This window comes from Micromys minutus, assembly GCF_963924665.1.
Source record: "Micromys minutus genome assembly, chromosome: 4".
Lineage (NCBI taxonomy): Eukaryota > Metazoa > Chordata > Mammalia > Rodentia > Muridae > Micromys > Micromys minutus.
Window position 1 is genome coordinate 78,786,898 of NC_137973.1, and position 23,919 is coordinate 78,810,816.

A 23,919-nucleotide genomic window follows, 5' to 3' on the forward strand; every position below is an offset into this window, starting at 1 on the left:
GAAATTTTAATTGTAATTTAGTAGCTATCTTAGGCAAACAAAATGTCATTTGAGTATTTGAACCAAAAGTAGTTCTTAGCACTAAAAAGAGAATAAACAAGTAACAATATACCAAAAGCTTTATATTTTAAGACATCCAATTAGAAAAAAATTAACATAATCCAACCAGCTATACAAATACATTTAAATGTAGTTTTGAGATTATACTTTGGGCTAATTTTTAGTATATAAAAATTTATAATACCCTCCATTATTAGTGAGTCAATACTTCTATTGTCTTAAGGATACTTTTTCAGTAATGAAATACAATGACCAAAAGCACCTTAAAAAGAAAGGAAGTGAGAGCCAGCCCACCACCATCAGGACTCTTGGCCTGTTGGCAGATTGCTGAGCAACCAGAGGAGCCACAGGAGTGCTCTTCGTCCTGAGCCTACAGGTGAGACCACAATTCCTCTTCAATGACTATCAAGAGAGACATCTGGGAACTCTCCAGGCACAGGTAGTGCTATGCTGCCTGAAAACAAACATTTCCAGCCCAAAGCCAGAGCTGGCCCATTGCCATCAGAACTCACAGCATGCCCACAGAGAGCTGAACACCCAGGAGCAATTTCCCTCTTGAGCCCACAGGCCCACAGACCCACAGGAGACACAAGCCCCAGACAGAAACAAGATCACCTAGCATCACAGACAACAAGCACATAAACCTAAGGAACAGACAGAAACCAAGACAACCTGGCAATATCAGAAACCAGTTCTCCCACCAGAGCAAATAGTGGATATTACAACACACCAGAAAATCAAGATTTGGACTTAAAATTCATACTTCATGATGATAAGGAAGGTCCTCAAGAAACACATGAATAATTCCCTTAAATAATTACAGGAGAACCAATAGAACATGCTTTAAGAAGTAGAAGCCATTAAAGAGAAAACACAAAAATCACCACATATACATGGAAGCTGAACAATACTCTACTCAATGATAGTTTGATCAAGAAAGAAATAAAGAATTTTTCAGAATTTAATGAAAATGAAGGCACAACATAGCTAACCTTGGGAGATATAGTGAAAGCAGTATTAAGAGGAAATCTCATAGCTCTGAGTGCTACCAAAAGGGTACTGAAGAGAGCATATACTAGCAGCTTGACAGCACACCTAAAAGCTCTAGAACAAAAAGAAGAAGATACACCCAAGAGTAGATGACAGTAAATAATCAAACTCAGAGCAGAAATCAACCAAGTAAAAACAAAAGGAACTATACAAAGGATCAACAAAACCGGGAGCTGTTTCCTTGAGAAAATCACCAAGATTGATAAACCCTTAGCCAGATTAAGTAGGGTGCACAGAGAGACTATCCGAAGTAACAAAATAAGAAATGAAAGGGAAGACATAACAGAATTGAGGAAACTCAAGAAATCATCAGACCCTAAAAGCCTATACTCAACAAAATTGGAAAAACTAGAGGAAATAAACAAATTTCTAGACAGATACAAGGTACCAAAGTTAAATCAGGACCAGATAAACCATCTAAACAGTCCCATAACCCCTAAAGAAATAGAAGCAGTCATCAAAAGCCTTCCAACCAATAAAAAAAAAAAAAATGCCAGATGGGTTCAGTACAGAATTCCATCAGACCTTTATGGAAAACCTAATACCAATAGTCTCCACAAAATAGAAACAGAAAGAATGCTACCCAACTCATTCTTTGAAAGCCACAATTATGCTTGTACCTAAACCACACATAGACCCTACAAGGAAAGATAACATTAGACCAATTTCCCTCATGAACATTGATGCAAAATATTTAATAAAATTCTTGCAAACCAAATTCAAGACTACATCAAAATGATCATATGCCATGATCAAATAGGCTTCATCCCAGGAACACAGGAATGGATTATCACGTAATCCACTATATAAATAAACTCAAAGAAGAAAAACACATGATCATCTCATTAGATGCTGAAAAAGTATTTGACAAAATTCAACACTGCTTCATGTTAAAAGTCTTGGAAAGATTAGGAATTCATGGCCCATACCTAAACATAGTAAAAGCATTATACAGTAAACTGGTGGCCAACATCAAATAAACCGTGAGGAACTAGAAGCAATCCCACTAAAATCAGAGGCTAGACAAGGCTGCCCACTCTTCCCTTATTTATTCAATATAGTAATGGAAGTCCTAGCCAGAGCAATAAGACAACAAAAGGAAATCAAAGGGATAGAAATCAGATAAGAAGATGTAAAAATATCAAGATTTGCATATGATTTAATAGTATAGTTCAGTGACCCCAAAAAGTTTTCCAGAGAACTTCTACAGCTGATAAACAATGTAAGCAAAGTGAGTGGATATAAAATTAACTCAAATAAAGCAGTAGCCTTCTTCTATACAAAGGATAAACAATCTGAGAAAAAAATTAGAGAAAGATATTCTGTACAATAGTCACAAACAATATGAAATAACTTGGTATGATCCTAACCAAGCAAGTGGATGATTTGTATGATAAAATCTTCAAGGCTCTAAAGAAGAAAATTGAAGATCTCAGAAGATGGAAAAATCTCCAATGCTCATGGATTGGAAGGATCAACATAGTAAAAATGGCAATCTTCCCAAAAATAATCTACAGATTTAATGCAATTCCCAATAAAATGCCAACTCATTTCTTCATAGAGTTAGAAAGAGCCATTTGCAAATCCATTTGGAATAACAAAAAACTTAGAATAGCAAAAATGATTCTCAACAATAAAATACCGTCCTGGGGAAGAACCATCCCTGATCTCAAACTATACCACAGATCAATTATGATAAAAACTGCATGGTATTGGTACAGAAACAGGCAGGTAGAGCAATGAAATAGAATTGAAGACCCAGAAATGAACCCACACACCTATGGTCACTTGGTATTTGACAAAGGATCTAAAAACATTCAATAGAAAAAGGACAGAATCTTCAACAAATGGTGCTGGTTCAACTGGCAGTCAGCATGCAGATTAATGCAAATCAGCCTATTCTTATCTCCTTGTACAAAGCTGAATTCCAAGTGGATCAAAGACCTCCACATAAAACCACATAAACTGAAACTAGTAGAGGAGGAAGTGGAGAAGAGCTTAGAATACATAAGCACTGGGCAAAATTTCCTGAATAGACCACCAGTGGCTTTGGTTCTAAGATTAAGAATTGACAAATAGAATCTCATGAAATCACAAAGTTCTTGTAAGGCAAAGGACAATGTCAAGAGGGAAAAATGGCAACCAAAAGACTGGGAAAGGAACTTTACCAATCCTACACATTATAGAGGGCTAATATCCAATATATACAAATAACTCAGTAAATTTGACTCCAGAGAATCAAATAATGCTATTAAAAATGGAGTACATAGTTAAACAAAGAATTCTCAACTGAGAAATACTGAATGTCTGAGAAGCACCTAAAAATGCTCAACATCCCTAGTCATTGGTAAAATGCAAATTAAAACAACCCTGAGATTCCACATCATACCAGTCACAATGCCTAAGATCAAAAATCAGGTGACAAAAGATATTGGCAAGGATGTGGAAGAGAAGGAGCACTCCTCCATTGTTGGTGGGACTGCAATCTGGTACAACCACTCTGGAAATCAATCTGGAAGTTCCTCAGAAAATTGAACATAGTACTACCTGAGGACCTAGCTATACTACTCCTGGGCATATACCCAAAAGTTTCTCCAGGATATAACAAAGACACATGCTCCACTATGTTCATAGCAGCCTTACTTATAATAGTCGGAAGCTGGAAAGAACCCAGATGTCCTTCAAGAGAGGAATGGAAACAGAAAGTGTAGTACATTTACATAATCGATTATTACTCAAAAGCTATTCAGAACAATGACTTTATGAAATTCCTAGGGAAATGGATGGAACTAGAAGCAATCATCCTGAGTGAGGTATCAAGTCACTAAGGAACACACATGGTATGCATTCATTGGTACATGGATACTAGCCTAAAAAGATTTGACTATTCAAGAAATAATTCATAAACCTTATGAAGCCCAAAAATAGGGAAATCTAGAATGTGGATGCTTCAGTATTTCTTAGAAGGAAGAATAAAGTACTCATGAGAGAAAATGCAGGCTCAAATAAGGGAGTAGGTATTGAAAATAAGATTATTCAGAGACTGCCACATCTGAGGATCCACCCCATATAAGCCACCAAACCCCAGCAGTATTGTTGATGCTAAGAAGTGCTTACTGGCAGGAGCCAGATATAGATGCCTCCTCAGAGGATCTGCCAGAGTCATACAGATACAGTTGAGAATGCTTGCAGCTAAACATTGGATGGAATCAGGGGTCCCCTATGAAGGAGTTAGAGAAAGGATTGAAGGAACTGAAAGAGTCTGCCACCCCAAGAGAAGAACCCATTATCAACCAACCAAACCCTCCAAAAACTTCCAGGACTAAAACACAAACCAATGAGCACAAATGGAGAGACCCCTGTCTTCAGTTGCATATGTAAAAGAGAATAACATTGTCTGGCATCAATTCGAGAAGTGGCCTTTAGTCCAGTAAAGGTGGGATTTCCCAGTGTAGGGGAATGCCAATGTGCTGAGGGGGGAAGGAGTGAAGGGAGAAGGAGCACCTTCATGGAAACAAGTGGAAGTGCAGGGGGAGAAGAATGAAAAAAAGGGGGAAACATTTGAAATGTAAATACAGAAAATATCCAATAAAAATTTTAAAAATGAGAAAGGGGTTATTTCAGTCATTATTACATATATTTCATCATCAAAAGCAATGAAGGCAGGAACTTGGACACAGTAGCTGATGCAGAGCCCATGGAGGGATGTTACTTATTTACTTGCTCACCATGACTTTCTAAACCTGCTTTCTTATAGAACCCAGAACCATCAGCATAGGGATTGCCCCACCCACAATGTTCTTGACCCTTCACCATGAATCACTAATTAAAGAAATGCTCTACAAGATGACCTACAGCTAGATCTTATAAAGGTATTTTCTTAATTGAGGCTTTCTCCTCTGATGGCTCTAGCTTGTGTTTTGTTGACACAAAACTATTAAGGATACCTACTTAAATATTTATAATTAGTCTTATTTTTTCAATGTAATATCTCATCAAGGTTAACATCCCTTTCTATTGTTGCAATTGTTTTTATTGGTTGCCAACTTAATAAGATCTAGAATTTGCCTTGGAAACAAACCACACCCAAGACATGATCATGAGAAGATAACCTTGATGTGGGCAGTAACTTCCCAGGGGGAAAGTAAACAGAGGGCCAGCTTTCTTTTCTATGTTCTTCCTAAATAGGGGTGGGATGGGAATAGAAACCTCCAACTCATGCTTATATATCTTCCTACCATAATGAACTGTACTTCTTAAAGAATAGACGAAGCCTCCTTCCTTTAAGTTGCTTCTTGTCCAGTAAACCATTGTTATAGCAACAACAACAAAATTAACTACCATGATTTTTAAATAGATTGCTTCCTTGGCAAAGAACACATCAAAAGTTTTATAGAATGTTACCTTTTCTATTACTAATCATTCTTTGTAAGAGAGTGTACTCCCAATTTCAATTATCCTAAACATTAAAATTAGTCTTAGAGACACAATCCTCCTATATCAATGGCAAAGAAAGAAAATTGAATTAAATGAACTACATCTAGCTTCTTGCATATGGTACAAAGCAGATAAATCCTTAACCTGGGATGTTGATAAAAACAACTGATTTCATTATTAAAAATAACATAAAACTATGCTGCAGTTTATTTACTCGAAGATTATTATGATTCTTTCTTTAAAGCCAAATGGGCATTTTCTTAACAGGACTACCAAGATACCAACCATAACATCACTTGTTTAATCTTATGTTCCAGTTTTCAGTATTGAGTCTAACTATACATTCTCAAAATATTCAGAAGAAAAGTGACTTCAAATATTCGGTGCTGTGATATTCATCATGGCATGGTTAAATAATCAAAAAAATAATTTGATGGTTGACTGACATTACTGTGTGGCCAAAGTGTAAATTTCAACTCATATAATTGTCTATTAAAGGTGGGTATAGACTCTAAAATTGAATTCTGTTGCCATTAGCTTTTACAAACTCAGCATTTTCTAGACCAATGTCCATTTTAGACCCAAGAAGTGGTTTTGTGTGGATCTAACACAAAGCAACAGTTTTGTAGATTGGGTAAATGAGCTCAAAATAGATTTTTTTTCAGACCTCAAGGACTGATATCATATCAAGAAATAAATTTAAATCACAGAAGTTTCGATTAATTCATACAGACAAGCGCACTAAAGAGGCCAAACTTTTCATATCTACGGTCCCTGTACCTTGGCTTCTAAGAAGTTATTCACTTATCTTTTCACAATGGTTGAGTGAGACAATTTGAATAAAATATTGATTTTATATTAAAAAAGGATTAAAGGGCACACCAAGCTACACCATGTCACATTTTGCTATAAAAAATTATTGACTTTTCATAATTACAAAGGGCTAGTCTGTCCATCTAGGTTTTCATAGGCAAATACAGGCAACCAAGAAAAAGAGACACACGAATGCACACACACACACACACACACACACACACACACACACACACACATATGCACACACATGCACACTTAAAAACACAAATAAAATATAAATAATCATAATCATAATTATAAATATAAAAGAAGAAATTGAACCTTTTCTACAAACAAAATTGCTATTTTTTAGGGGGAGGGTGTGAACAAGTTTTCTTCAAATCAATAAAGTTCCTAAATTTGTCAAACATTAAATTTTTCATAAAATGAATTAGCAAATAAAATCTGCTCATTATACATGTAACCCTGTACAGAAAAATTTTTTCTTATTTCCTTTAGCCTTCCATGACATTTCATTTATGATGGTCTCTACAGAGTCATGGCCAACCTTCTGACATGACAACACAGTAGTATCTTCTACAAAGCATACACTGGTAAACTATAGCATCTAGTCACCCTGCTTTTAAAAAACACAGTCTCATAATGTTTAAAGTTAGTTTATGATTATGTGTTGGGTCACAATCATAAGTATCCCTGGCTGTACACAGCAGATACATGAAAGGTAGACATGCACTCTTACCATTATGGTAATGAATTATTTAGATAATGAAAGGGTCAGCAGTACCTTTACAACATAAAGGACTAGAAGATGTCTCTCTAAGAACTTAAACAATAATTATTTGACTCCTTCATTTCTAGTGGTATAAAATTTAAAACATTAAAAACAAAGTTCAACATGAACATATTTTTTTTTTTATCTTCAGCAGATAGGACAGAAAGAATTTGATGTGACCATTTTGTTTCCTAAATATAATTTGTCTAGAACTCACTGTAGCCTAGAAATACTGACTTATTACTAATATTTCTCAGTAACTGTTTTCTGAGACTTTATGATTGTCCAGGATAAGTGGAGATGTAGAAAGCCTTGTCTGCAGTCCTTTTTTGACACAGTCATCCTTAATGTTGCTTGATTACATCTCCATCACACATTTCTGTTGGCTGGGGCCCACACAAAGATGACTTTTCAAGCCTTTGGGCTACTGAGAGTTGAATATAGGTTAAAGATTTAAAAAAAACCAAACAAACAACAACAACAAAGAACACTCAGGAAAAGTTGACCTGTGGAATATCTTAAGACATGCTAGAAAACCCAAAACAAATCCAGTAGAGCACAAACCCAATATATTATTCACCATCCACCTGCCCTACCAGAGAGCATCACAATCTGCCTCTACAGTCAGAGCATAGCTTGAACTGCTTATTCAAAAAAGGCATCACATCTAGTGCAGTATGGATGGAATCTGCTAACAACTAGTTGATGTGACATGTGCTTTCTGTTGGGCATCCCCTCTCTAAAACTGGGTGTGCTCTTTGTTGTATACTCTCACCATCAGTAAAGTCGAAGACATTATACACGTATGTGTTCTTTTCACTCTTGTTTTCTCTGCAGCCAACAACTGGACCAATCAGCTTACATATTCAAATGCCTATGCTGAAAGTCAATGCTGTGTCTGTTTATTAAGTACAAGTTGGCAAGTGTATTTACAAAAGCTAAGAGTATTATTGAACATGCATTTGGTTTTGATCTAGGAATAAGCCAGTTGTGTAAGTAAGCAAAATCCCACAGTACTGAACACTGAAGAAACAGCTGAAGCATTTTAAGCTGAAGGTAAATTACAAAACTCCAACTTGGACCCAGGGCAACAGTCTTAAGGAAATCCAGGTTATGCAGTTGGGCAGCACCCAGGGTTCTTTTGACTACCAGGTTTTCTCTTGGTGTTCACATATAGCCCAATCAATTCTATTTACTGTCATCTTCATAGGATCACCTATAGGACAAACTTCTGGGTATTTCTGCCAATAAGTTCCAGGGTGGCTAAATGGAAATGGGAAAGCTACTCTAAGAGTGAGGAGGTAGAAGGTGGTGCAATGGGCCAGATTCCCAGACTGAGGTCAAAGAAGAAAGCACAGCATGGGCACTTGTGTTCTGCTCCTGACAAAGATTGCACTGTGACCAGCTACTTCTTGTTGCTACCCATGATGGCTGCACCCTTCAAATAAACCTTCCCCCCAACAAGTTGTTTTTGTTTGTTTGTTTGCTTGTTTTCGGGGAAAGGGTCCTGGAGTTCCTCAAAGTACTGAATAGAGAAATGGAGACAAGAACATTACTAAACTGCTCTTTGTACCCTTCATGCATCTTTCAAGCAAAAGCGGCATTGTTTACCACAAAGACTAAGGGAATTCTTTTCTTTTCTTTTTCTTGTTTGTCGGTTTTTCGTTTTTTGAGGCAGCATTTCTATGTCTGTTGCTTTGGTTATCCTAGAATGTCTTGTGTGGATCAGGCTGGCCTCAAATTCATAGAGATCTTCCTGCTTCTGCTTCCCACATGCTAGGATTAAAGAAGAATTCTACCACTGCCCAGAGAGGATACCCATTAACTGAAATATTCTTAAAATACTCTCATTTAACTCCTGTAAAAATTATTAAAATGGCACAAAGAAGAATTTCCAGGTTTACTACCCGTCTCTGCTGCTTTAAGTGCCTCTGCAAAACCTGGCTTAAAAAACAAACAAACAGAAAAACAAACAAACAAACAAATGCAAAACAACCAGGCAAACCACAATAGGGTCTGGCTTACGGTCAACCTTACACCAAATCTCCAATTTTACTACTACTATGCCATGTCTTTTCCTATCCGGTTTGAATACCGATTGCAACAGACTTTGCACACAAATGCCTATCATTAGGAGTCTCTCATGTCTCCACTTCTAATGAAATCTGTTTCTCAGCCTCATTATTACTCTTCATCCCTTGATAGCTCGCTACTGTCTCAGATCATCAGCCACTCTTCTGGCTTCATTTGCTCGCCTAAGCAGCCTTGACGTTAGGGTCAGTCACTTTATTAGATTGTCACACTCTCTTACCTAAGAGCTGCCATTCTAATCCCCAAGAATGGGTAAGTACAGTCATCTGCTTTCTTGCCTCCCAGTCCGGGGCTGCCAGACACTGCAGGCGAAAGTCACATAGACAGGTTGCCTGGTTCCACTTACTTCTGAGCTCTCTGCAGCTTGACAGAACTTGTTCTCATGGGTGATTTACTCTCTTTGGTCTTCTCGGTGTCAAATGCAGTACTCCTCCCACTTCAGTTCTCATGGGACACATCGTTCCAGGAACTAAAGATAGCTCAGCCCAGTGGTTTTTTTTCTTCTCCTACTTAAAATCTCAGCTTTCCACTCTGCCCTCCCCCCCTCTCAAGGTTAGCCTGCCTTTCCATTGAGGCTTTAGTCATTTTATCTTGCAGCTTTGTTTCAGGTATTCATGGTGCCTTGTGTTGACCTTTCCTTTAAAAAGAATTAAATTAAAAAAAAAAAAAAAAAAAAAAAAACCTGCACAAGTGTTTCTGCCTTTGCCACCATCACTTCAGCCTCCGATGATGTGTTTAGGTTCCTCCTTTCTGCTCTGCTTAAAGTGATTGAAACTCCTGACGCTTGTAGTGTGGTGATTCCTCACCCCTATCCCCACACATCCCCACACCCCCAGTCCCCCAGTCCCCCAACCCTCAGCCCCATCCTCTCAGAACTCCTATCAGTGGTAGTCAATCTTACCCAAAACTGAGATTCCAAATGCACAGTGTACCTGCCTCCTGTATCTTCTGACCCTCTTCACCACTTCCTTCTGGACAATTTCTCTCCCATTGTGTTCTATCAGAAATTAGTTTCCAAAATGACTAAAATAGATTAATACAATTTTCCCCTTACTGCTCCTCTTTCAGTTAATAATATATGGATGCTCTGGGATCTTCAAATCTTTCAGTGTTTCCTAATGTACCTTTTATTCTTAGATTTTTCTCACCTTTATCCCATCAAAAAAAAAAAAAAAAAAAAAAAAAAGAGCTTGTGCTATTCTCTTTATAAAATCCAAGATTGCCAGCTACTTGCTTGAACACAAAGAACAGAGGAAGAGGTTGGTGGACAAGCAAAGCCCACCTGGCTGTTTTCCACTGAAAGAAATATTGCCAATACCCATGGCATCTGATTAAAGAAAGTACAGAGCGGGATCTCAGATTCTGAGAACTGTTCAAGCTGTACATGCACAGAACACAATCTATTCTGTTTGCAGAATATGTTCGTGTATGTATGCATGTGGTATGTATGCTTTGTCTGTATAACTGAATTCCGTGTTTTATACAATGTTTTATAAGGGCAGGTTTAAAGGCATCACAGACATGAAGAGGCAAAAGCATATACAACTGAGCTGTGAGTTAGTTCACTGGGAGGAAAACACATTAAATAAATACTAAGAAAGAGATTTTGCTCAGGGACTGGCAGAATGGCTCAGTGGGTAAGGTGGCTGTGGCCAAGTGGTAACCTGAATTTGATCCCAGAGACCCATATACTGGAAAGATAGGAAAGATAGAAATGACTCCCACAAGCTGTCTTCAGACACCCCCCCACACACACACACAAACACTCACAAACAGAAACCCCATGCTGCTGTATGAGTGCATGCATATAAAACAATTAGTGTAATACAAAATCTTTTAAAAAAATTTACAAATTTCTCCTTTGATACCCTTTTTCCTAAAGTACTTCAAGATGTATGTTGCAAATGAGCAATTGTCATAACTGGAATAAAATAAATAAAATACTACACTACCCAAAAAAAGATATATGTCACCCCAGAAAAGTACTAGGAGCACCACAGCTCTAAAGTGACTGGTGTTCCAGGAAAACCTCTCATCCCTCACTTACAGGTGTGCTTCAGGTAAGGCAGTGTGGAGTTATGCACACATATGAACTTAGAATACTATAGGTTTCCAAACACCCTTAAATGACCAGAGAAAGCAACCTATAAGATGACAGAAGTCAAGAGATAGGATCTATAAAGTTCTTTACTTACAGATGATATAACACCATTCATTCCCAATTTAAACACACACAGACACACACACACACACACACACACACACACACACACACACACACACAAACAAACACAATACATACACAGGGCAGAGAGAGACAGAAACAGACAGAGACAGAGAGAGACAGGCACACAGGGACCCACATGCACATACAAATTATCTTAGGGAATACCAGTTCTGTGCTTCAGTCTTTGAGTGCAGGATTGAAGGTCAAATCAAGAAGACTTTGGTGTTGATTCCAACTTAGCTATTTACAGTCTGTGTGACCCCGGCACATATCAAGATCTCTTACAGAATGGTCAAATCAGCTACCTAGCACATAGGTAGTATGAATAAGGAGTGTATTTGCATAACACAACTTTGGAGACATTGTACAAATTTAACAAATGCATGTTCGTGCATCCAAATTGCAGTGTGGAGGCTGAACCCCAACTTCAAAGTCTTCAGTGTGGAGACCATAAACATTCTGTAGTCCTACCAACAAGCTCTTCTCCACAGTGATAATCTTAAAGGATCAGGAGGAAATAGGAAAAGTGACACATTTGTGCAATATGATTTTCTGTTCTTAATGGTTTTATAGAATTTAGTAGATATTTGAAACATGACTATTAGCTATCTCAAAAAAATGAACTCTTTTAGCATCTTTCAATTTATGAAAAACTGGCTTTTGCTTCAATTTCAGGTAGTTATTAAAGAAAAATTCTCTAATACCTCATTTATTTTTTATATATTTTAGCTTTTATTAACATGTTAATTACATGTTTTAATGAGATAACGTGATGTTTCCATGAATGTACTCAGCACTGATCTCATGTAACCATCTTTTTTCAGAGCTTCACAACAGCCACATCTCAGTCCTTAGTAAACATTATTCTGCTTGGAAGTTGGCTCCTTTGATTTCCACACAAGAGAGAACATGTGGTATTCTTATTTCTATGTCTAGCTTATTTTATTTAATATGATATCTTAATTACACTTGTTTGACTGTAAATGACAGGGTCTCTTTTATATACACATTTAAATATATATGCCATGTTTCTCTATTTGTTCATCTATTTATGAGCACCTCGGCTGATTAACTCTCTTTGCTATTATAAATATTGCCCCCAATAAACATAAGTCTATAGGAATCTGTTTTGTGTGCTGACTTCAGTTCCTTTGGATATGAGCTAGGAGTCCAACATATGGTTTTTATGGTACCTCAATTTTGGTTTTGTCTTAAAAACTTCCATGTGATGACTATTTTTGGTTGTCAGCATGACCACATCTTAAAATTAACTAAAACCGAAGTAGCTGCGTACACCTCTGTGAGATTGTTCTCTCAGTCAAATAATTTGAGGTGGGAAGACCCACTTTAATCTGGGTCTACTGAGGTAGGAAAATATACTTTCAATCTGGGCCACACTTCCTTGTGGTAGCCTGTATAAAGAGCATGGAAGATAAAAGCTTTCTCCCTCTTTGCCTGCTTGCTATTATGGTCAAGTCAGTTCCTTCACTGATGTTAGAGCTTACTTAGAAATTCTGGAGTATACCGGAATAGCTGGACCACAGCCTGTAAGCTATTCTAATAAATATGCATAATACATATGATAAAGTATATATTTTACATATGATAAATTCATTCTATAAGCTCTGTTCCTCCAAGGCAGTGGTTCTCAAACTGTGGGTTGCCACCCATTTGGGGGTGTCATATCAAGTATCTTGCATATCAGGTATTTACAGTTCTTGACAGTAGCAAGACTACACTTATGAGGTAGTAACAGAAAGCCTGTTATGGTTGGGGTCACTACAGCATGAGGAGCAGTATTAAAGGGTGTCAGCATTAGGAAGGTTGAGAACCACTGCCCTAGAGAACCTTGACTAATACGTTCCATTTGTCTTCCCTAGTCCTTTCTACTGCTCCTAGTGTTTCTAACATATAAGAGACTCTTCCCACATTCTTGATGTATTCATTCATTTCTGTCATTGTAATAAAAATGCCCTGAGCAAAGGCAACTTAGGGGAGAAAATCTAGAGTTCCAGAGGGAAGGCACATAATGGCATGGAAATCATGGTGACAATGGTGACAGTAAGCTGGTCACGTTCTCTCCATACACAGGGAGCAGAGGAAGATCAGGAAGTACCCCAACCACAGAGAAGCCCTTTCTCTACTAGAAAGGTGCCTCCTTAAGGTTCTGTCACTTCCCCAAACAAGATCATCAACTAAAGATCAGTGTTCACATACCTGAGCCTATGAGGACACTTTCATTTCAAGTAACCATATTTGGGTTTCTGCTATTGTTATCTTTATCAAGTATTTTGAGTTCCTTGGATGTTCTAGATATTAATGCTGCCAGAAGATAGGCTGGCAAATATTTTAACCAAATTTACAGGTTGTCCTTCACTCTTCTGGCTGTTTCCTTGGCAACTCAAGAGCTTTCGGTTAGGTTGAATATTTTTTGTCAGTGGCATCTGCTTGAATTCACTTGGAGTTGGAAATTCCCCCTTGTAATTGATATCTGCCAAGTTCTTAGATCTCCCAACTCTTGGGTGAACCTCTCTTATGTCCTCCCTATACTTCACCTGTTCAGTAAAGAACAGCTACTGAGTTTAACTTGAGCACTGTTGAAGGGTCATTGGGATTCAAGGTCACCCAGTGCAGTAGTGCATATGCTGAGTCCAAGATTGGGGATAAGCAGTGTTCTCTCATCCCGAGAGCAAATACACACTCTGTAAGTCTCTTCTCAAGACAGATCTAGGTTACAGCATGCTCGGACTTGCTGGGAGATGAAGTTAATTCATTTCTTTTTTTAAAAAATTGGATCTTCTCTGTATCTACATTTCAAATGTTATCACCCCCATCCCATTTCTAACGCATGAGCACTCTGCAGATTCTACCTGTCATGTAAGTTACTAGCTGTTTTAAAGGCTTGGACACCAATGCAACAGTGCTTAGTAGGTGGTGATTGAGTTTTGGGGATACAAATCCAATACATTGTTTAACTGTTTGGTGGAATCAAAACCTAAGATGTTTGTGAAGTTTTTGAGGTTAGATATAGTTGTGTACTTACAAGAAGAAGCAAATTTCCTAGACCATGTCTTTAAAGGGTGTATTTTGTTTGTACCCCCTCCTCTCTCTCCTCTCTCTCCCCCTCTCTCTGTTTATCTTCCTCCCTCTCCTTCTCTACAGTTCTTACTTCTACATGTATCAGCCATAATTTCTGATTCCTACAGGGCAGTCCTTCTCTCACCTCTAAAACTTAGATTCCCCTTTCCAGAAACATCTGTTACTGATTCATTCAGAATTCAGTGGCTTGAGCCTCCGTTCTTCATTCACCACAGCCCGAAGTCCACCCTAGCTCCAGGGAATCCCATGGACTTGGTTGTTTTCATTTCTCCTTCTACCTAACCCCATCATCTTTGCTGTCATGGCCACTGGTCCTTATAAATAAAGCATCTGCATGCAACACTTCATTTCAGAGTCTGTTTCCGGGGAAACCTGTTCTACTGCATCCATTATCAGCAAATACAGGAAAATAATTGGCAGGATGATTTTACCTAATAACTTGAAAATTAGAAGCTTTCTAACTAAGCTCAAAGTCCAAATTTAATCCACCAAATGTTTTGAATTCCTCCTTATCCAGAGGATTGAGTTTATCTTATTTTGGCCAATATCTATATTTGAAAAAGGAGAAAGAATGTAGAAATATGGGCATCCAGGAAACAGGGATATTTTCTGGCCCTTATATATCAAGTTATATAAGGCAGAGCCAGGGAAACTGACCTTCTCTCCTTGTGATGCTGCATGACTGTGTTAATGGTGCTTGTGTTTGGAATGTGTGCCCTACTGACACTGCTGGAGTTGTTTGGATCTATCAATACTGCCCCTGGTTGAAACGTGAGATATATCAGGACTGATGTAAGGATTGGTCTGTTCTTAGGCTGATAACACAGCATCAGAGCTGAGTGCATTTTAAAGAAAAGAGCAGGATTTGAGCACAGGGTTCTGACCCAAGATCAAGAAGAGTCCTATTGTAATGCTGTCCTGTTGAAAGCCCTAAGGAAGCACAAGCCATCACAAAATAATATACAGAGCATGCCTGTTTTTTCCCTCTGGCCAGCCCCTTTTCTATAAATCCACTGGTTTCCAACCCAGTAGCTTCTATTCCAATGGTCTTATTTAATCCTACTCAGTTCACAGGGATCCCGCCACTAAACACCATAGTTGGGTTTACTCTCTCTGTTTCTAATGTGACTGAAGAGATACCTTTAGTATAAGTTTCAGGGCATAAGGTAATTTAAGTCAAAACTATTAGAGTTGATTTTGGCTCCTGGCCCTCTTTTATACTGCGTACAATGCAGCTTTTCAGCATTGCTTCACATTTTCAAAGTATCATCTATAACATTTGAGGATGCTCTGCCCCGTGTCTGCCTCTAGTACAAGGTACATATGGTCCCCTCCATTCGTAGCTTCGGCACTGGCATGTGTCAGCAGTGAAAAGAAGGTGGCTTCGTAAGACTAGGTGCTCTGTAGAAAGCCTATAGCTTCAACCCCTAAAACAATTCCATCTGAGAAATCTGGAGCTGGGGAGCTGGAGGATTTCACCGACATCTCCAAGGCCTTTCCCCAGCTGCTTTGACCTTTACCATCCTGCGGTAAAGATACTCATTTTCAGTGTTGTTCTTCCCTAGCACATTTTCTTCCGCCACCGATTTTCCAAATGTTTGTACTACATTTTCCTTTGCTCTCGAAATCAATCAGAAGCACCAAGCTAGCTATGTCTGTATCTTGTTTAGAAATGTCATCTGTCAGATAAACTAGCTCATCACTTTCGAGTTCAATCTTCCATAAAATCTGAGGTCATAGGCACAGTGCATCCAGGTTCTTTGCAATTGTGTAAAAGGACAGGGTTTTTCTCCCAGACACAATCAGATCATTTCCATCCGAGACTAGTTTCCTAGGCTCCTTATCACCAGATTCTCCTGTAACTCACATTGGGCACCGTGCTAGGCTGTTTTGGGCTTCCCCTTGACAGAAACAGTTCCAAGATGTTTGGGAACAGTTTGATAATGACTCCATTCCTTAATACCAGTTAGCTCTATTTGTCATTTTTTTTTTTGGTACTAAAACAGAATACCCAAAGCCAGGTATAACTACCAAAAGTAAATATAGCCATCTTGGGGGTTCAAATACATGACAATATAGTTTGGTGAGTGTCCTGGCCAGTGACATCTCAATGACTTAAGCAGGAAGGTGATGGAGCTAGAGAATGGCCAGACTTGTCCTTTTAAACTCAATCTGTCCTAAGAACTAACTCAGAGTTGCTCTAGGAATCCTGTTATTCACTCCTAAAAACATTTCCCCATGATGTATGCTTTCAGTCTGTGGGTTAGTTGGTTGGTTGGTTGGTTGGTTGGTGGATTGGTTGGTTGGTTGGTTGATTTTAAAGCACATAGAATTGTGCTAGGCAAGTGCTCTACTACTGAGTTAAGTTCACAGGCTCCTCCCTTAAATAGCCTGGGACTTCTCACTAAGCACCAGCCCTTGGTGGTCTCACTACCTGGAGTCACCATCACAGTGGGGACCAAATCTTCCAACACATAATTTCTTGGGGAATGCACTCAGACTGTCCAAAGTGATAGATGGTTCATAAGTTCTGTAACTGGTATCAGATGGTGTCAAAGAAAACTGGCAGCAATCAGTTGGGTACCAGGGGTAAGCAGAACACACAGTAGGTTAATTCACGTATATTCTTCCTTCTAGCCCATCTATGTAGATGCAATTAGCATTGTATTTGTCAAGTACTTAGTCTTCTAAAGCCCGAGTGCAGTCAGTTGTCACCTGTTACCAAGAAAATAAAGTTTAAATGAAAACATTATCAAACCCCCTTAGTGTCCTGCTTACTGCTCTCTGAGTTCCTCATGGGGGAATGCAGCTCCATGACAACAAAGAGATATTTAAATAAGACAATCTAGGGCCCAGGAGGCATGGGCTTGATGCATTACGCATAAGTGTTTACTTTGGATCCCATCCCAGCACATAAAAGCTGGAGGTGAGTAGAAACAGGACAGTCTTTGACCTGCTGTTCATCAAAACCAGGCACATCAATGAGATTTAGGTTCAGGGAGAGACTATGCTTCAAATAATTATGTGGGGAACTTCTCGTTCACACACACACACACACACACACACACACACACACACACACGGAAAAAAAAATCTAGTACCATAGCCAAGAAGGATAAAACAAAGCCATTGCCTAAGCAACTAGATCTTAATTTTTTTCTAGCAACTTGTGCATTAAAAAAATGATTAAAATAACATTTTAGTCTGAGCCTTATGCATTATTGATGTGTCCTGTATTGGAGATGAAGTCATATATTTCTAAAATATTTGTGTCTTTAAAATTCCAGTAACATGCTTATGATATAATGTTATAAGTAACTAAAAATATTTTTTCAAGACTAAAAAAGTATTAGAAAATTGGAATTTCTACTTTTTTTGTTTAATTTTTTATAGTGTCTTATTTTGAAATATATAAAAGTGACCAGACATAGGGTGAAGAGGTAGCTGGAAATCAACAGTATTTTAGTAATTAACTGTAGATACTCTTCTTTGATATTATATTACAATGATGCAATAGATTTTGAATTTAGTTTTAATGAAGAGTTCTAATGCCTATTGGAAACTCAACATATCTTACTATATGGAAAATTATTTTATATGACTTTAAATGCCTCTTTTATTCAATGTATATTTTGGTAAATAAATATTGGTAAAGTGTAAAAGAATGATATATTGACTAATATTGGTTTCCTAAATACTGACATTTTCTTATATTGAAAGTAGAAGTATTCAAAAATAACCTAACAGGAAAGTGAAGGTTGGGAACTGTCTTTGTACTAGATTTTTCTTTAAAGCCTAGATTGTCTTGGCTGCCAACAGCACGGCATTAGCCCCTGCAGAGACAAGTCTACCAGGTTCATTTCTAACAGAACATCTGCCAACTGTCTGAGTGTGCACAACCATATTATTCTGCCAATCAATCTCTTAACCAAAACTGACATTCCCGGGAAAACGTCATCGGCTCTGCCTACCACTCAATGGCTGAGTGCATCTTAGTGAGGCAGCCAACACACCAGCACATAGTAGGATGTCCCTTTTTTTGTACACACTTCCTATTTTGTGATACAACATTCTAAAAAGGAGCACAGCAAAACAAGCTAATTTAATTAAATTAATAAGTCATATCGCTGCATCAACCTTTAGAAGCAGAGGGGAAAGCATTTTAATTTTCCTCCAGTAGTACGGTACCAGTGAAAAACACAGCAACAGTTATTACGGCATGGTGTCCTACCTTTCATTCCGGAGAGGCCCTGAGCTCTTTCATCCTCTGTCCCTTTCTCACCATGGGCACAAAAACAAGCCCTGAAGAACTAGCGAATATAATCTTGGTTTTTGCATAAAAAAGCTTGGGCCTTGAAAAATATCAATGTTTCCTGCTTTAAGATATATTGACTGTATTTGACCTGTATCAGTCTGAGCATAAAAAGCAGTATTTTGGTAACAATGAGTATTGTGTTTCCTACTTCAACAGGGCCAATGAGAGAATGTGGACTAAAAAATTTAATGATTCTTTGTGTCCCAACACACAACTGAAAATGGGCTGCATGAAGAAATCCAAGAAAATTATTTAATGACCATAAAAACCACCCTCTGCCCCACAACACAAGCTGTACAGAACATGACGCTTGAACCTTCTAACATGTGTCCAGCCCTGAAGTACCTGTGGCTGTATCAACCGGCCAGTCGGCTTCGGTCTGGCTCGCACTCTGCCCATAAGGTTATGTAAACACCCAGTGCACTGCACTTTTCACTACATCTCGAAGAAAAATAATTGTGCCAATTCTATTCATAATGCTCTATGTAGAACCTCCCCAATATTTCCTGATATCATACTAATCAAAGGCCACAGCATAAATTTGCCTCCTGATACTCATTAAATGCACGTGGAATGGCTACTCAGGATGCTCATTATCATAACCAGGCGTGTATTCAAACAGATTATATGTCACCTCTCTTGTTTCTCCAGGCTAAACAGTCCCAGATATTAACCTTTCCGCTCAGCCTTGATTTTCCTATGCCTTTATCATTTCTGTTGCTCTGTGTTGGACGCGCTCCAGTTTTGCCACATTGCTCTTAAAGTGTTGAGACTAAAACTAGACACCATCCTTAATAAGGTCTTCAGCATTGCCAGCAGAGAAGAAATACGACTTGCTGGACTTGAAATGTCATACTCCTCCTAATATATAAAGCATCGTAGGCCCTTAAATAACGGCCTCGTTTTGCTGACTGGTTTTCGGTCCTAATTCTGAAGTTGCTCTGGCCTTTCTGATGCGTTGGGGTTGCTGTAGGCAGCCCCTCTTTAATCTCTGCAGTTTGTAGCTGGCTTCTGACTGTCACATATTGCCCTTGCCCTATTTACGTTCTTCTGGCTTCCCCTGCCAATTTCCCTAATTTATCAAGCTCACGCTGAACTATTCCTGGCTCCCGAGTTGTAAGCAATACCAACCACTTAGTGTCATTCACACTTGGTCCCCTTCCATCACGTTAGACGTTCATTTAAAAGCACTGCTTGATGTGGGGGGCGTATTATTTTGTAGTTAGAGAAAAGTGCTGGAGTAAAAAGGGGCTTCCCACAGGAACCTCTTCCCTACTTTCTCAGGATACAAAGAGCCCAGAGGTGTTTGAGGTGCTTTTATGTCACCCGGAGTATAAATTAGCACATCCCACTCTGGTGCATTAGAAAACTCATCTCCATCCAGTAGTAGCTACAGTGTAAAAGATGCAACTGCGTAGAAAAAGTAGGCGTTCATTCCTTTATAGACAGTCCTAGGTGGGCAGCTAGGTTAAAGGTGACAAAAGGTGACAAACTAGACTGGAGGTACACAGAGGGAGGCAGCTTTTTTTTTCCAGGTTGTTCCTCTGCGGTGCTTGAGAATCCTGTCTTTACTGTCAGGTTCAGGCTGTGAGTAGGAACGGAACATGTGTGCCCGACTCTCACTGGTTTCCTTTGTTTGAGCGTTCCATATGTGAGTACGAGTACACTGTACTTAAATAATCTCTTCTTCCTCAGTCCTCCTCTTCTCTCCCCTGACTTTCCCTGTGTCTCCCTCAAAGCTCTTTGCCTAGAGGTGGGTCCTGTGATGTCTTTCTCCATCCATGTTGGCATGGTGACTGATGTGGTCTGTGCAGGTCTTGTATAGGTAACCAACCATTTTGTTGAAGAGTCGGAGGAGCAGCATCTCAGTACTGATCAGCATATGCCATAAGCAGCCATCAGACTAGGCCTCGGGTTTTGCTCTTTCACCCTCCTTCCGTTATGTTCCCTGAGCCTTGGGTGTGAGGATGGTATTATAGAATAGCAGATCATCACTGCTGGGCCATCCAATATCTCAAGCCCAGCTCAGGAATGAGAAGGAATTGCTCACACTTTAGTTGCTTCTGCATGAAAATATTATCTACAAAAATGTGCTGGGAAGACCATTGGGATTAGCAGAAGATTGTGAAGAAACAGGTTTCCAAAACACCATAGTGTGTACCACAGAAAATCTAGATTAGATTGATTGGTGTCATCTGTCTTAATGATTGATTAATCTGAAGGTCATGAAAAATTCCTCCTTTCTCTGTAAGCAAATATTAACCTTGCTCATGAGAAGAATTATCTTTGGATAATATTAGATTGTTCTGTATGAATAAGTGAGCCAAATGACACCCAAGGATGGCTTGTCCTTCTGCACCAGCCTTATTCACTGCAGTCCCACCCACCCTTCATTGTCCTTTCAAGCTGATTACCCATAACTTGATTCCCCCAAAACCTAACCTGGTATCACTCAACACAGTAACTTCCCATTGGTGTAAATGTGAGAAGAGTCCAGATGGCCCAAATCTTGTGGAGATGCATGCTTAATATAAAGTTAATCATTTCCCAGATGTGCTGAGCTCCTTGAAGCTGAGCTAAATCCTGCAAACACACTTGGTGAGCTGTGTGTGGTGTTTAAGAAGTACCAGGACCTTCTTTGCTTTATGTCTAACAGAGCAATTAGGTCTTTGTTTTTCCTGTTCCATAGTGGAAAATATTATAATCCCTATGTTATTTCTTACTCCGAATAAGATTGAAAAATGCAGATAAGGGGTTAAGTTGCATACTGATGCATTTGTGATATTGTTAAATGAATGGTTTCTGTCAATTAAAACCAAATGCCTTTTCAGGTTGTTATCACGGGTCCATCCTTTTGTGGAATGAGGGAAAGGATGAGGAGGCTTGAGATAAGATTTCGAAAAGATGCACGTTTGTTTTTGTTATAGAAAATCAGCATGGTATTGACAACTGGCAAAAACAGTATGGCCATGTGTTTCCATGGGAAACATGATCCCACCGGAGACCAGTATTTGACTGAGAGCCAGAACAGTCTCCTGGGTCATCACACTTTGAACCCCCGCTTTGCATTTACTGAGAATGGATTCTCTAACATCTAGAAATAGCTCCTGAGTATTGCTTGAAATGTCACAAAGAAATGGGGGTGTTTGACTCCTTTCTTGTGCTGATTATAGAAATAACTGTCAGTAGCAGTGGCGCCGGTCCGTGTGCAGGAGCTCCGTGCGTCACGGTTTCTTGCCATCGCCTGCTCTCACCACAGAGTCAGGACGAGTCCCGTGCGCGTCCATCCGCGGAAGTCTTTCTCTTCTCGCTCGGCTGCGGGAAATCGAGCTGAAGCCACCGAGTCCGTGATGGAAAGAGAAAAGGAACAGTTCCGTAAGCTCTTTATTGGTGGCTTAAGCTTTGAAACCACAGAAGAAAGTTTGAGAAACTACTACGAGCAATGGGGAAAGCTCACAGACTGTGTGGTTATGAGAGATCCTGCAAGCAAAAGATCAAGAGGATTTGGCTTTGTAACTTTCTCGTCCATGGCTGAGGTTTAACGCTGCAATGGCTGCAAGGCCTCATTCCATTGATGGCAGGGTAGTTGAGCCAAAACGTGCTGTAGCAAGAGAGGAATCTGGAAAACCAGGAGCCCATGTGACTGTGAAGAAGCTGTTCGTTGGTGTATTTAAAGAAGATACTGAGGAACATCAACTTAGAGATTACTGTGAAGAATATGGAAAAACTGATATTATTGAAATAATTACTGATAGGCAGTCTGGAAAGAAAAGAGGCTTTGGCTTTGTTACTTTTGATAACCATGATCCTGCGGATAAAATTGTCTTGCAAAAGTATCGTACTATAAATGGTCACAATGCAGAAGTTAGAAAGGCATTGTCTAGACAAGAAATGCAGGAAGTCCAAAGTTCTAGGAGTGGAAGAGGAGGAAACTTTGGTTTGGGGGATTCTCGTGGTGGTGGTGGCAATTTTGGACCAGGACCAGGAAGCAACTTTAGGGGGGGGGAATCTGATGGATATGGAAGTGGACGTAGATTTGGGGATGGCTATAATGGGTATGGTGGAGGACCTGGATATGGCAACCGGGGTGGGGGCTACGGAGGTGGTTATGACAACTATGGAGAAGGAAATTACGGAAGTCGAAATTACAATGATTTTGGAAATTATAACCAGCAACCTTCTAACTATGGTCCAATGAAGAATGGAAATTTTGGTGGTAGCAGGAACATGGGAGGACCATATGGTGGAAAGAACTATGGTCCTGGAGGAAGTGGAGGAAGTAGGGGCTATGGTGGAAGGAGCCGATATTGAGCTTCTTCCTATTTACCATGGGCTTCACTGTATAAATAGGAGAGGATGAGAGCCCAGAGGTAACAGAACAGCTTCAGGTTATGGAAATAACAATGTTAAGGAAACTCTTATCTCAGTCAGTCATATGGCAGAGGACACCAGAGCAGATGCAGAGAGCCATTTTGTGAATGGATTGGATTATTTAATACCTTACTGTGGAGGAAGGATGGTAAAAAAATGCCTTTGAGACAGTTTCTTAGCTTTTTAATTGTTGTTTCTTTCTAGTGGTCTTTGTAAGAGTGTAGAAGCATTCCTTCATTGGTAATGTTAAATTTGTAAGTTTCAGGTGACATGTGAAACCTTTTTTAAGATTTTTCTCAAAAAGTTTTGAAAAGCTATTAGCCAGGACCATGGTGTAATAAGACATAACATTTTTCCTTTAAAAATTTAAGTGCGTGTATAGAGTTAAGAAGCTGTTGTACATTTATAATTTAATAAAATAATTCTAAAGGAAAAAAAAGAAATAACTGTCTTAGGTTCTGTATTTATATTTTTATTTACACATGTACATACTTACTTGTGTTTCATCTCTACCCTTCTTTCCTCCTTAAAGGTCATGTCACGGCTGAAGAGGTAACTTGGTGGATAAAGCACTAACCGTGGAAATGTGAGTACAGAAATTCCGAGCCCCAGCCCAAATGAAAGCCTGGTGGGTGTGGTGGCATATGCTTGTAAGAACAATGCTCTGCTCTTCTGAGACCC

General features: G+C 39.0%; 1 pseudogene across 1 annotated transcript; it reads left to right on the forward strand.

Annotated features, from left to right (window-relative positions):
* The first annotated feature begins 22,201 nt into the window (after nt 1-22,201).
* LOC308419469 (heterogeneous nuclear ribonucleoproteins A2/B1-like) lies at nt 22,202-23,297 on the forward strand (annotated as a pseudogene). Its single transcript has one exon. The product of its transcript is annotated as a heterogeneous nuclear ribonucleoproteins A2/B1-like (transcript).
* Nucleotides 23,298-23,919: the final 622 nt, after the last annotated feature.